Source organism: Dermacentor albipictus, chromosome 3 (assembly GCF_038994185.2).
Source record: "Dermacentor albipictus isolate Rhodes 1998 colony chromosome 3, USDA_Dalb.pri_finalv2, whole genome shotgun sequence".
Lineage (NCBI taxonomy): Eukaryota > Metazoa > Arthropoda > Arachnida > Ixodida > Ixodidae > Dermacentor > Dermacentor albipictus.
Genome location: NC_091823.1, coordinates 63,578,359 through 63,590,648, shown reverse-complemented (window position 1 = coordinate 63,590,648; position 12,290 = coordinate 63,578,359). Strand labels below are relative to the sequence as shown.

The 12,290-nt window shown below is 43.8% G+C and overlaps 1 protein-coding gene and 1 long non-coding RNA gene across 3 annotated transcripts in view; one reads left to right on the top strand and one right to left on the bottom strand.

The window, feature by feature from the left end:
• The window catches only part of LOC135898808 (uncharacterized), a 190,169-nt gene that overhangs the window by 21,392 nt on the left and 156,487 nt on the right, over positions 1-12,290 (bottom strand). The gene's annotated exons all lie outside the window — the stretch shown is intronic.
• Positions 11,818-12,290, top strand: part of LOC135898809 (alpha-tocopherol transfer protein-like) — a 39,203-nt gene continuing 38,730 nt past the window's right edge. Inside the window, exon 1 of the mRNA XM_065427979.1 lies at positions 11,818-11,933. The gene's annotated coding sequence lies outside the window, so the exon portion shown is untranslated. The remainder of the gene's footprint in view (positions 11,934-12,290) is intronic.

The window sequence follows — 12,290 nt, the reverse complement described above, 5'->3', positions numbered from 1 at the left end:
ATTTATTTTAATTTATTGACTGTTGTTATGGCGTCTCAGCCTCCAAAAATACAGCATAATATTAGGACCATACTCCACACTCGATGTATATTAGAGGCTGCGTGAGTCAATTTTCTCTGATAAATATTTTTTTTTATTATTTTCCATACCCTACCCATCTTCCCGCAGCCCAGCGTAGACCATAGAGTCAATCCCTTTTACAGCACATTTTACAAAAGCCTTAAAGGGCCCCTGAAACGGTTCGGACAAATTTTGTAGGCGCGTAGGGTACAGCTTAAGTAGAACATTCGCACCACAATTTAAGTGAAGCGTTACGTATTAATGGAGCTGCAAGCGATTAGAAGTTACCCTCCTCCCTAGCTATGATTTTCCTCCTCAACTCGCTCGCCGAGCGAGCGGCGCTAAGCTCCGCCTTCACTGGTTCAGCGTCACGATGCGACGTCACATCGCTCACTTCCGGTTGTTTAGGAGCATGCCCCCTCCCGCGCGAGACCTCTCCGCTAGCCGCTTGGCCGTCGACCGAGAGCTATCGAAGCAGCGTGCGTTGCGAGCATTCTGTCGTAGCGCCGAACGTGTCCGGTACTCTGCTAAAAACAGGCAAGCTGGTCATTTCGGCAAATGACTGGAGGCATAAACTCAAGCTGATGAAGGAACTTTAGCGTAGACGTACGTGAGCAGCCTGATCGGTCTGCACGGTCCAGACACTTGCTGGCGCAGCGCTTAACCAGTCAAACAAAGCGCTAATATTGCTCTAACGAAGTGTAAAGCATTTTAAACATTTATAAATCAACGTGTTGATGATTACACTCCTGCGAAAAATACACACCAGCAGCAAAGAATACACTTCGTTGCTGCTACTGTGTATGGTTGAGCTCTGTGCCACCAGGTGGCTGCACCATGCAGGCCGTTCACATTTGCCCTTCTGCTCATCTCGTGGCTCATCCCGGCACAGTCAAGCGGCCAGACCCTGTCCCCTTGCGCTTGCGTTTGCCCTAATACTGGACTCGCGGTTTGCAGGTCGCTAGGTTTGCAGTCCACAAGGCAACAAAGTCGAATCATAGTGCTCGCGAAAAGACTGACACCAACTCTGACCGCGGAGCTCTCGTCAAAATGGAGTACGTTGTAACACAAGCAGACGACGCTTGCTGTGTGCCGGAAGTGCTGAAGTGTACTAAAAACTATTCTTGTGTATTCTGTTTAAGTTATTTTCTTTTTACAAAAACAAAGTAACTAACATTCCAACTATTACGAGCATCATTTGTTCACCATAAAGTTGGAAAAATTATCGACCACGCGCCCTGGTCAGCCAATCAGATAGCTCGCCCATGTGACGTAATATGGGTTATTTGCATCATATGGGTAGGGGCGGCTTAAAATTCCGCCGAGCAGTGCGCTGCGATCGGCAGCGATGTGTATTTTTAAAACCTTATAATAAATTACACGCCTTATGCAGAGCACTTAGATGCATCAATTAATGATCAGAAGAACCTACTCTAACGACTCAGTACGTTTGTAGAAAATCGCCAAAATCGTTTCAGGGTCCCTTTAAGTGGCTCATTGCATTGGCTCATGCCCCAAAAAAGCGGCGTCTAGTTCATCGGTGCAAAAAATCAGTGATGCAAAAAAATGTCATGAGGAATTTCTCATATACGCATTCGGAATTATACGCAATTACGCTTATACGCAATTAGGAAACGAAATAAAGAAGGAAGGAAAGATATAAAGAACGAAAGCAGGAAGGAAAGAACAAACGAAGGAAAGAACGAAGAAAAAAAAAGAGAAAAGAAAGAGAACGAAAGAAAACGACGGAAAGAAAGAGAGAACGAAAGAAAAAACGAAAGAACCTTTAAGTATATTGGGCATTAGGTGCTCGCATGTGTCGCTGAGGGGGTCGATCTACAGCGCCGCACGTTTACTTCACACTGCGGTTTGTTATGTCTTCCAAGAGTACTGACCCCTCCGATGGTATAACTGAATGCATTACCGTGCGTGTAGCAGGCTTTCGCCTTCACTTGCTACAGGAGTGTAACGTGCTGCCGAACTTTTTTCATTCGTTCATAAGATTGTCTACACCCGTCATGCAGATAGTCCCCAGCAATGTATTAGTTAATAATTGCAGGTCTTTATGAGTTCGCCTGCATCTCAGTTAAAGCTTTCGCGCGCTCAAGGAAAATATGCATCTATGCCCTGTGACATAGATGAATAGTTACATAAAAGTGTGGAGGCCTTCCCCACGTAGAAATTAAAGTAGTGGCTTAGCGAGCTGATCGTCTATGGCGTGACGCTTGCAACTGTTTGTCTGAACCATTAATACAGATTGCGAGCTGTCGAGCGGGCTTCGTTACTGGACATACCCACTGCACGAGTGTTCAATATCCGCTGGCTGTAAAGGCTGAATCGGCAGAGCTTGGGTAATTAATGAGGCCTTCGGGCGTTCTACGCCAAGCTTGGGTAACGGATTGCGTAAGGGCCGCTTCACCCGGTTTTCTGCAAACTTACAGCCCAAGGAAAATGAAGGGAAAGACAGCAGGCAGACGCTCTTCGGAGGGATATGGCAACCGCTGTAACAGCGCAAGCTTCAGCATCCTACCATCCTACCGCATGAGGGGTGAAACGCACTGCCATGCAACGCGCGTGCGTTATCAGCAATGATGCAAGTACATGCGCTGCCTAAACCGTGCGCTGATAAGGCTCGTCGCGCGCTCTTTGCGTATCTGCAGCGACATTTTATGCGTGTCTGTGCATTGCGGTCTCGTACAGTATACGGAGTTATGAACGACGAGTGTCTATAAAAATATGCTCCAAACATCTCACTAGAATTTGACTTTTTCTTTGAAATGGCAACAATTTCTGAACTCTGTTAAGTGTTGCCTAAGCGGTGCATTTACGAGCTACACAGGTACTTGAATAATGTGGAGGTATAAATCGTCCTCTACAAAATAAATATAAATATCTTTAAACACTTTTTAAGAGTGCAGTCCGTTTACAGAGAAAAGCCGTACAGGACTTGACCCGTTGAGTCAATTTAAGAGCGCTGTTATGCAAGTACTTTTAAGCGCGAGGGTGACTGAGTACTGAAGCTGAATGTGACCCCTTCATTCGCTGTTGATGTTCTGTAACCTTGATTGTACCACACGTATTCGAACACGTTGTTTTCCTTACACTCGTTGCGTTCCTTCAGTGGATGACTAAGGTGTCGCCATAGAACCTGCATATTGTCACGCTCGATTAAACATAGTTTAATGCTAGGACGTAGAAGGTCGTGAATGCTCTCGTTGAAATGAGGAGCAAGCAAGGAGACAGAAATTTATTTACAGAAAGGCAGAGAGCTCGGCCTGAGCAATAACTTCCTCTGGCCGGCTACTCTACACCGGGGAAAAGGGATGGGGAGGGAAACGGCTGATGAATGATGATGGTATAAGGAAGGGATGCGTATATACAAATTTACAGAGTTGTGGCATCTCGAAAGCCTTGCGTCCAGCGCAGTGGCTTGGAGAAAAGCTATAGCGGCTCTTGTTACCAGGGCTGCGCTGTTTGCACTAGGCCAAGAACCTAAAATAAGCTCGTCTGTTAGCTCTGTCTTTCATGGATCTTTGCAATGGAAGAGGCAAGTTGCTGTCGTTCTTGCGCGTGCGCGGGACACACACACAAAATATATGTTCAACTGTTTCTGGCACCTCACAGCATTCACAGTTTGGGCTAGTATCACTGGCACCTATCGTATGTCTATAACGGTTGATGAATGCGACACCAAGGCGAATCCGGCGCACCATGCTCGTGTGGCTTCTTTTGAGCTTGTGAGGCATACGAAATATCATTTCTTGGTCCCATTTGTGTAATCGCTTGTGTCGTCGATCTGGTTGGGTCCAGTGTTCCAACGTAGAGTTGCGGTTTACGCGACGAAGTAGGGCGTTTGTGTTTGTTCGTGACAACGGAATGCGTACTTCACAAGCATTATCTAAAGCAGTTTTCGCTTCAGCGTCTGCCTGTTCGTTCCCGATCAGGCCACAGTGTGAAGCAAGCAAGAAGGCAGGCAAGCAAGAAATAAAGAAAGTAGCAGCCGCTCCCTCCGAGCTGACTGCTTTGCCCTTTCCTCTGGCGACAAAGTAATGCTACGCTCAATTACTGATACAGGACGAGGGCGAAGAAGCTCGTGGTTACAGTCACTGAAAGTCGGGGGCAAGCAACTAAACAGCTTCTTCTCTCGCAGCAATATTATGCGCAAATGACTCTACCCTAAATGTCAGTATGTCTAAAAGTCCGAAAATAATTAGTTTGAGAAGTTGGAGGATGACGAGTTCCTCAGTTTACTGGTACCGGCAATGTAATGCATTATAAATGTGCTCCGTATACTTTCTGTTCTACGTACCATTTACATGCTTAAGGGAGTGATTACACAGATTACTAATGTAACGTTCGCTTTCCTCAGCTGAGCCCAATTTTGATAATGTTTATTCATTGTGCTTAAACTACATTTTTGAACATTCTCTCTAGTCATGTTTTCATGACAATATTATTGAATTTTTGTTTGGAATCACCTTTAGAAGTGGCTGGTTCTTACATTTTCGTTGCTGCCGATATCGCTTTTCTGTATTTCTTTTTTGTCACTTTCAGCCACCTGCTGTCATTTTGACTCGTACTGGCCATTAAAACTAGCCAAATCGACGTTTAGATCTGGTGATATGTTGACTAACGTCACGGAATTCTGCGCTTTCTTTGCGAAAAGAAAGTTTGTGATTGATTGATTGATTGATTGATTGATTGATTGATTGATTGATTGATTGATTGAAAATTCAGGACCTCCCAGGCTGCTCAAAATTTAGCACGTTCCGATTGAAACACCAACGAAAAGTGTTCTGCAGTCCAAATACAGAGAATTATTAGGAGAACAAAATTTGCTTAGGCCGCGTGCGTTACTTCAACACAGCGCTTTTTTCTCTCTCCCTATTCCAGCTGTGAGACTACGCACTGTCATTCCCGGTCTCATTCAGCCCATTTCTTCTCGGGCTACTGCGTGGTACACGCTGGGCCGGGAACCTGCGAGTTACGCACACGTATAATAAGCCCCGTATTTAGAAACGGGCCTTGAGGCGGAGCTCGATCTTCCTCCGCTTCGCAGAGTGTAGAGCTTTACCGATAACGGATAACATTCAATAACCGTAACAACGGCTTCCGAGGTCTGGAAGCGCGCAGTGAAATGGGCGCCCCTGCGGCGAGAGAGACCACGAAAAAAAAAAAAATGTTGCCCGGCATATGATGCACGATAAGCAGCTGCTCGCACTCTTTTCGGCTAGGCGCTGGGAGTGGCTCGTCAGACCGTCTCAAGCGCGGTTACTGCAGAGGAGCGTCGTTCAGTCTCGACCGTGTCGGCTGAAGGAACTTGTGAAAATAGCGGTAAGCATGTGGGACGTGTTTGCGGTATATACTCGCGGCGTGGTGCCGCCGCCTGGCGTGCGTGCGTTGGTTTTGCGGTGTCGAGTGACCACAGTGAAGATCCGGTCAAAGTATCTCCTACGTGCTTACCTATGAAAGCTCGAAAAAAAAAAAAACCGTTCCAAGTCTTTAACCATTGAATCCGTTACCCTCGTACAGTGGACCATGCTTATTCGGCAAATATCTTAAAGCGCAAACAAGCCATATAGTTACTAACAATTATACAGTTCTAAGCCATATTTATTTATTTATTTATTTATTTATTTATTTATTTATTTATTTATTTATTTATTTATTTCGTTTAATTTCCTCGTTTGTTCATGATCAAGGCGAGTATTCGTTGAGGCTGTGCGATGTGGACTAGAAGTGCGTTACCGGGCACCACCTTGGCTGACGCTTCCCTGACAGCGCCTCCGAGTATTTCTTGCTCCGTAACTAGACGTCATTCCCACAGAACATTTTTTTCCTGGTGCAACTGACGTTTGCGGCCTAGCACGGTTACATTGGTGAGCCCAGAATATAATCGGTTGCCTGATTCCGGTAGTAATACAGTTGGCTAAAGATATTTCACATCCTTTGCGTAATTATACGACAGGCATTTTTTGGTGAGTTTCAATGTGTAAGAATGCTGCCTCATTCCTGGCGTCCAGGTGTCCACGAGCGAGTGCGTACATTTGACCGAAATGGATTGATCGAAACGTGACTAAATCCAGAGCAAAAAAGTGCTTGTGATTTTAGGCATACTTTATTTGCCCGGCTGTTGTGCGGTGAATCGCGTTTCGTGCCGCTAGCTTTAGCGGGCCGTCTTGACCATTGCTGCTACCCTTGATTTAATCAATAAATAATTCGATCAACCAATCGAGCAAGGAGTCTCTTACTTCTCCACGGAATACTAAACATGAAGAAATCGGAAGTCTGCTGGTGTTTACGCTTATAAAAAGCTGAATGGTCTACACATTTTCAATGTTTCTCTAGTGAATGAAGGATTTGCTATTAATCCCCCTTGATTTCTGTAAAAAAAATACGAAAGAAAATATATAGGAACCAGAAACTTTCTTTAGGGAGCTTCAGTCATATTAAATAATATTCGATTCATTGTTAACAGCTCTGAAATGGGTTTTCACAACCTACTGACATGCGTGCAACCTAAGCCAGAAGATAATAATGAAATTACAATACTTCTTCTTTTTCTTAAGCGGTGAGTGAAAGTCGTTTAGAATTTCGTATTAAGTTCAGCGCATCATTAACGAAATCAGGACACGTGATAGCTTTGTCTGCCGTCTCAAGGGAGAATTTGAAATTGTGAAAATTAGAAGTTCTTAAAGAATAATTTTATGTATTCATTCATTTATTTATTTATTTATTTACATACACTGCCATCTTGTATAGCAAAATATTGCAGGAGTGAGTGCATATATATTTCAGTCAATTGAAAAATACATTTTAGAGGCAAAAAAGAAAACGAACAATATAAAAACAATATCATGAATAGCTAGTTGATTAATGAACGTCCTTAGGCAATAGGTCGGCAAATTCATCACTCGATAACTCGCGCAGGGACCCCTCAAGGACATTCCAAATCGCAGTTGTATGTGCAAAAAAGGAAAACCTAAGACAATCAATCTATACATTCAAATAAACAACGTTAAGACCATGACTTCTTCTGGTGGGCCGAGAAGAGTTAGTGAAAATAATAGGTGCATTGAGATAAGTTTTTCCATGAGCAATTTTATGTAGCAGAACAGCACGGTCACAAGTACGTCTATGGGCCAGAGGCTTTAGCAGTAGCTTACTAGCATGTGATGTCGGGGCGAAATGGCGGTCATAACGATTATATATAAACCTTAAGGCTTTTTTCTGAATAGACTCAAGCATGTTTATGTCTTTAGAATGATGTGGCGACCACGCTACTGAAGGGTATTCAAGTAGAGGCCTTATTTGTGATCTGTATTTCGTTAATTTACATTTTTTTATTTGGATCTCGTAAGTTTCTTTTAAGAAATCCCAATTTTCTCAACGCCTTGTTGGTTATACATTTAATGTGAGCATGCCATTTCACATCACGGGAGAATGTAACAGCAAGGTATTTGAACGTGTGGACGCTTGTAAGCTTGTCCGCTTCATTAAAATGTGTAAATTGTAATGGTTGTTTTTTATACGGTTTGTTTTAAATTAAGTGACATTTGCCATGTTCTGCTCCATCCGCAAAAAGGGGCGAAGACTTCATTCAGCTCCAACTGATCATGATTACTAGTCATAGTAGAACAAAGGACGCAGTCATCAGCATATAGTCTTATTTTGACAGAAGTGCCGGCAATTACTTCAACGACATCATTTGCGTAGACAACAAACAGCAAAGGATCCAAGGCAGACCCCTGTGGTACACCGGATGTAACTTTTACACGAGATGAATGAACATGGTTAAATGCAACAAACTGGGTTCTTGTACTTCGGTAGTTCTGTATCCAACCTAGTAGTTTATAATCATTAATTATTGCCTTAAGTTTAATGAGAAGCTTTTTATGGCACACTGCGTCAAAAGCTTTACTGTAACCAATGAAAATGGCATCAATGGTTAATCGAGGATGCAGTATAATGGGAGAATTCTAGAAGCTGTGTTACCGTCAAGAATCCAGAATGGAAGCTGTGTTGAGCATGCGAAAGAACATTATGTTCAAATAAGTACTCAGCGATATATTTATGAATAATGTGTTCACAATAGTTTGCAAGATGTTGATATTAAAGAAATAGGTCTTTATTAGACATGCCCTTCTTATTACCGTCCTTGTGAATGGGAACAACCTTAGCACATTTCCAGAGTACCGGAACAGTAGATGATTCTACAGACTTTGAAAAATTAGGGATAAATACCGAGAGCTCCATTGAGAATATCGACGTAAAAACATATCTGGTGCATTGCCTGGCCCAGTACTTTTTATAGCACCGATCTTGAGTATAAGATTATGTACACCAGCTGAAGTGATTACCATACTAGGAACAGGTGATGACGAAAGAACAGTGCAAAACGTGGGGGTGCGTCCATCATCACAGGTGAACAATGATTTAAAGTAATTATTAAAGGCTTCAGTGATGCTATGATTATCTGAGCATGGTTGATTGGCAATAATCAATGAAGGAGAGCTCTGACTTGTTGGACTGATGGTTCGCCAGAACTTTGATGGTTTGTTTTTAATGAAGTATGACAAAGTGCTATTAAAATAGAAACTTTTTGCATTTGGCATAGTTGATTTTAAATTATTTTTAAGTGTGGCCAATACTGAAGCTTTCATTGGATTGTTTGCATAGGATTGTTTGCGGAGACACCTGATGCGATGAATTAGGTGTATAATTTCACGTGTGTACCACGGGTGCTTGGGATTGCGCTTTACGCAATTGGTTGGAATGTAATCAGCTATACATAGATTGACAATTGAGCAAAAACGGTTCACTAAACGTCAACAGAGGAATGGTTCGCGCAGCTCAAGAAGTCATCAAAAGAGCATGCGAGTAACTCAGTTATGGAGTTGTCATCGGCACACTCAAAGTTAAATACTGTCTGATGTGAAGGAACCTTAGGCATAATTGCTCAATTCAAATAAACAATGACCCCCTTATGGTCCGACCGGCCATCAACAATATCACAGTTGTAACCATTTTGTCTAAGTTGCTCATTTATGAAAACAAGATCTAAAATTGAGCTTTCGCGGGTTGCGGCATTCACAATACCGAAAGAAATAGTCATGTTAATCAAGTAATCCCAAATGACTTTGTGACAGCCACTCGTAGATAGCGTTGGCCAATCTAGGCCAGGGGTGTTGAAATCACCAGCAACTAACATTTTACAACAGTTAAGTTCGTGTTTGGTAATATAATTGGTATGATCAGAAAAGACACCAAACTCCGTGTCAGGGGGTCTATAAACAGCCCCTACAGCCAAAGTGAGACCACAAAGCCTGATTTTGCACCATACATATTCGCAGTTAGGAACGTCAGGCAATACTGTAAACTCAATATCTTGGTTCACGAAGAGTACCGCACCGCTACCGCGTCGGCCATTTGTATCTTTCGCGAGGACGTTGTAACCTGGTTGCAAACTTTCAGAATCTAAGATCTGTTCACCAAGCCACGTTTCAGTCACGCAAATCACAGAACGATGACAAAAAAGGATGATAAATTGTTTAAGGTAACTATAGAGGCGCCTACTGTAGATTAAGAAAATACTAAAGGTGACCGCTCCGCGGGAAATACGCCACGGCTGAAAGAGTATAGAAGCACGAATGCACGTCATATGCGACCTTTGCAAAAACCGAGGCTACCCTTCTGTTTACAAAACCAGAGCTATAATGCCGCACACAGGCATGCGATATAAATATAGGCTCTAAAATGTCAAGAACATTGCACCCATGTTTTGCACCCATGCCTGAAGAGGCGGACGTTACTTGCGCAACAAATCGCCCTGCATCCAAGTAACAAATTAAATAAAATCCACTAATCAACGTTTTAAAGATTTACTCTAGGTGCCCATACTTCAGGGGCGAAATTAACGCCAATCAGTAGTGATATCAAGCCCGCTCAGAAGAATGCCTAAGTCTGCCTACCACCAGTTTCGAGATAGGTGGAACTGAAATGTTCTAGGAAATACATTGTCCTTCTAGTAACAGTTCACCAAAAGCGTGATTCAAGCAGTTGCGGATGACCTTAACCGGAACGCACATGAATTCGCTTGCATATATAGGTGGCGGATATCTCCAAAGGTGGTCTTAGCTGAACAGGTAGAATCACACTACACGAGGCCCGTAATTGAAGGCAAAACTGCTGAAAGTAAACTTACAAAAAAACATAAGCACAATAGACGTTTCAATAGCAACATTTTTATTTCATGGGCATAAAACGCATCTTGTGTGTGTGTGTGTGTGTGCACGTGTGTGTGTGTGTGTGTGTGTGCGTGTGTGTGTGTGTTTTGTTTGTGGAATACGAGGATGAATACGAGGTAGAACACGAAACAGTGACATCTCTAATTTGTGATTGCTACTCTTCTTCTCATCACGATTAGCCTTCATATTCGAGGAGACTTTCGCTGCACACGCACGTAACACATAGCGCATTCAGGTTGGTTGATTGATGGAATAATTGATCGATTGTTCGCAGGCAAAAAGGAGGCTCCGATAGTGGGAGAGAAGCAAGGGGGTTTTGCCACGCGAACCATCACCATCTTGCATCGTTGTGAGCACCTGAGCTATGCCACCGACAAAGGCAAAAAGTAGTGAGAGAGGGAAGTGATGGAGGGATGCAGAAATATGTGAAATAACTGAGGAATTGTCGCGTCCACAACCAACATGCATACTGAATTAAACGCACACTTTAAAACACACGTTTAACGAGGTGCGAATGATGGGATCCTGACTTGGTATGCTCGGCTGTAAATGAATCATTCTGGAGCGGTTGGGAAAAGACATAGCTTAGTGCGATTTATGTTCTCCCGTGAGCAGCTGGTGCTACAATTTGCACACCCGGAATCCGTCAGCAGTCCCCATACGATTGTGTAGACAGCCAATTGATGATAAACTTTACCGTGTTAATTTACAATTATGTCAAAAAAGCACTATCATTTTTCTGTAACGTCAGCCTTTCTTGGAATAGTGCATCATGGCTGAAGAAAGCAGGTTGCAATACCAACGATTACGTTTTGTGATACGGGCAGCATGCAAGATCCTAACGCGTTCCAACAACAACAACACCAGAAAAATATAGCCAAGGACGACTGCTCGATCTGATACGGGCAGCACGTAAGATCCTAACACGTTCGAAACCCAACAACAACAAGAACATCAGAAAAAGATCGGACGGGACGGCTGCTCGATCCGAGAAATGCATCGTCACCAATAGACCGATATACACATGCACTGTAAACTTTGCAAACTCTCTACAAGGTCTGAGGAAAGCTCGTCGCTGAGCTGTTTTAGAATTCTTGATTAGTCTCGTCGTGTCCGCTGACGTTTGTGGTGATATTATTAACGGCAGTATAGACCTCGAAAGTCATTAGACCTTATAAGCTAGAAATCGGCCAGATAGATGCGATCGCCCGAGTGCTTTTCGTGTTTTGCATAAACACAGGAGTAACAGGAGTGGCGAGAACACACACACCCAGCACGCACGCACGCGCGCCCACACACACACATGTAAATTGCGCAGCTTTGCTTGAACGTAACCACTAGCCTCATCTGCCTGCCCGTTAAGATACATTGGCACGTAAACGTGCTTTGGAAGCTAATTTGCAAACCTAGGGCCTTGAGCGTGATGTCAAGCAAGCACAACCAGAGAGGGAGAAAAAAGAAAGAGAGAGAGAGAGAGTCTGGCGCACCAGTGCGGGCCGGTGAGGAAAATGGCCGCACAACAACGAGTTGAGAGAAAGCCGCGTTGCCGGGCCTGTACGACTCCGCGTTGACAGCCGACGTAACGGCAGCAGTTCTGCACCATCCACCTTGTATCGCGCCGATCAGGTACGTACGAAACCTTTCTTGCTGCAGTGTGCGTGCTGCTCTTCGTTGAGTTGCACGCGCTGACTTTAAAGAATATGGTGCTGCAAAGAAAAGCAGAGGACGGTGCCTCGAGTAATGTTGTGTTGAAACTTTATGCATCGCCCGTGGTTAGGTTTTGCTTCCGCGTCAGGAATGGATTACTCAAGGTCGGAGCGACCCGTCTAGGACCACGACCTTCCCTCGTGGTGTGAATGAACTCGATACCATCTACTATAACTGCGGACTGCATGCCGAATATAAAGAAGTAAGCAGGCTTGAGGAGGTTGAGGAGAGCGGGGAAGGAGAGCCCGACTTCCAAGGCCACAACGCTTCAGTATA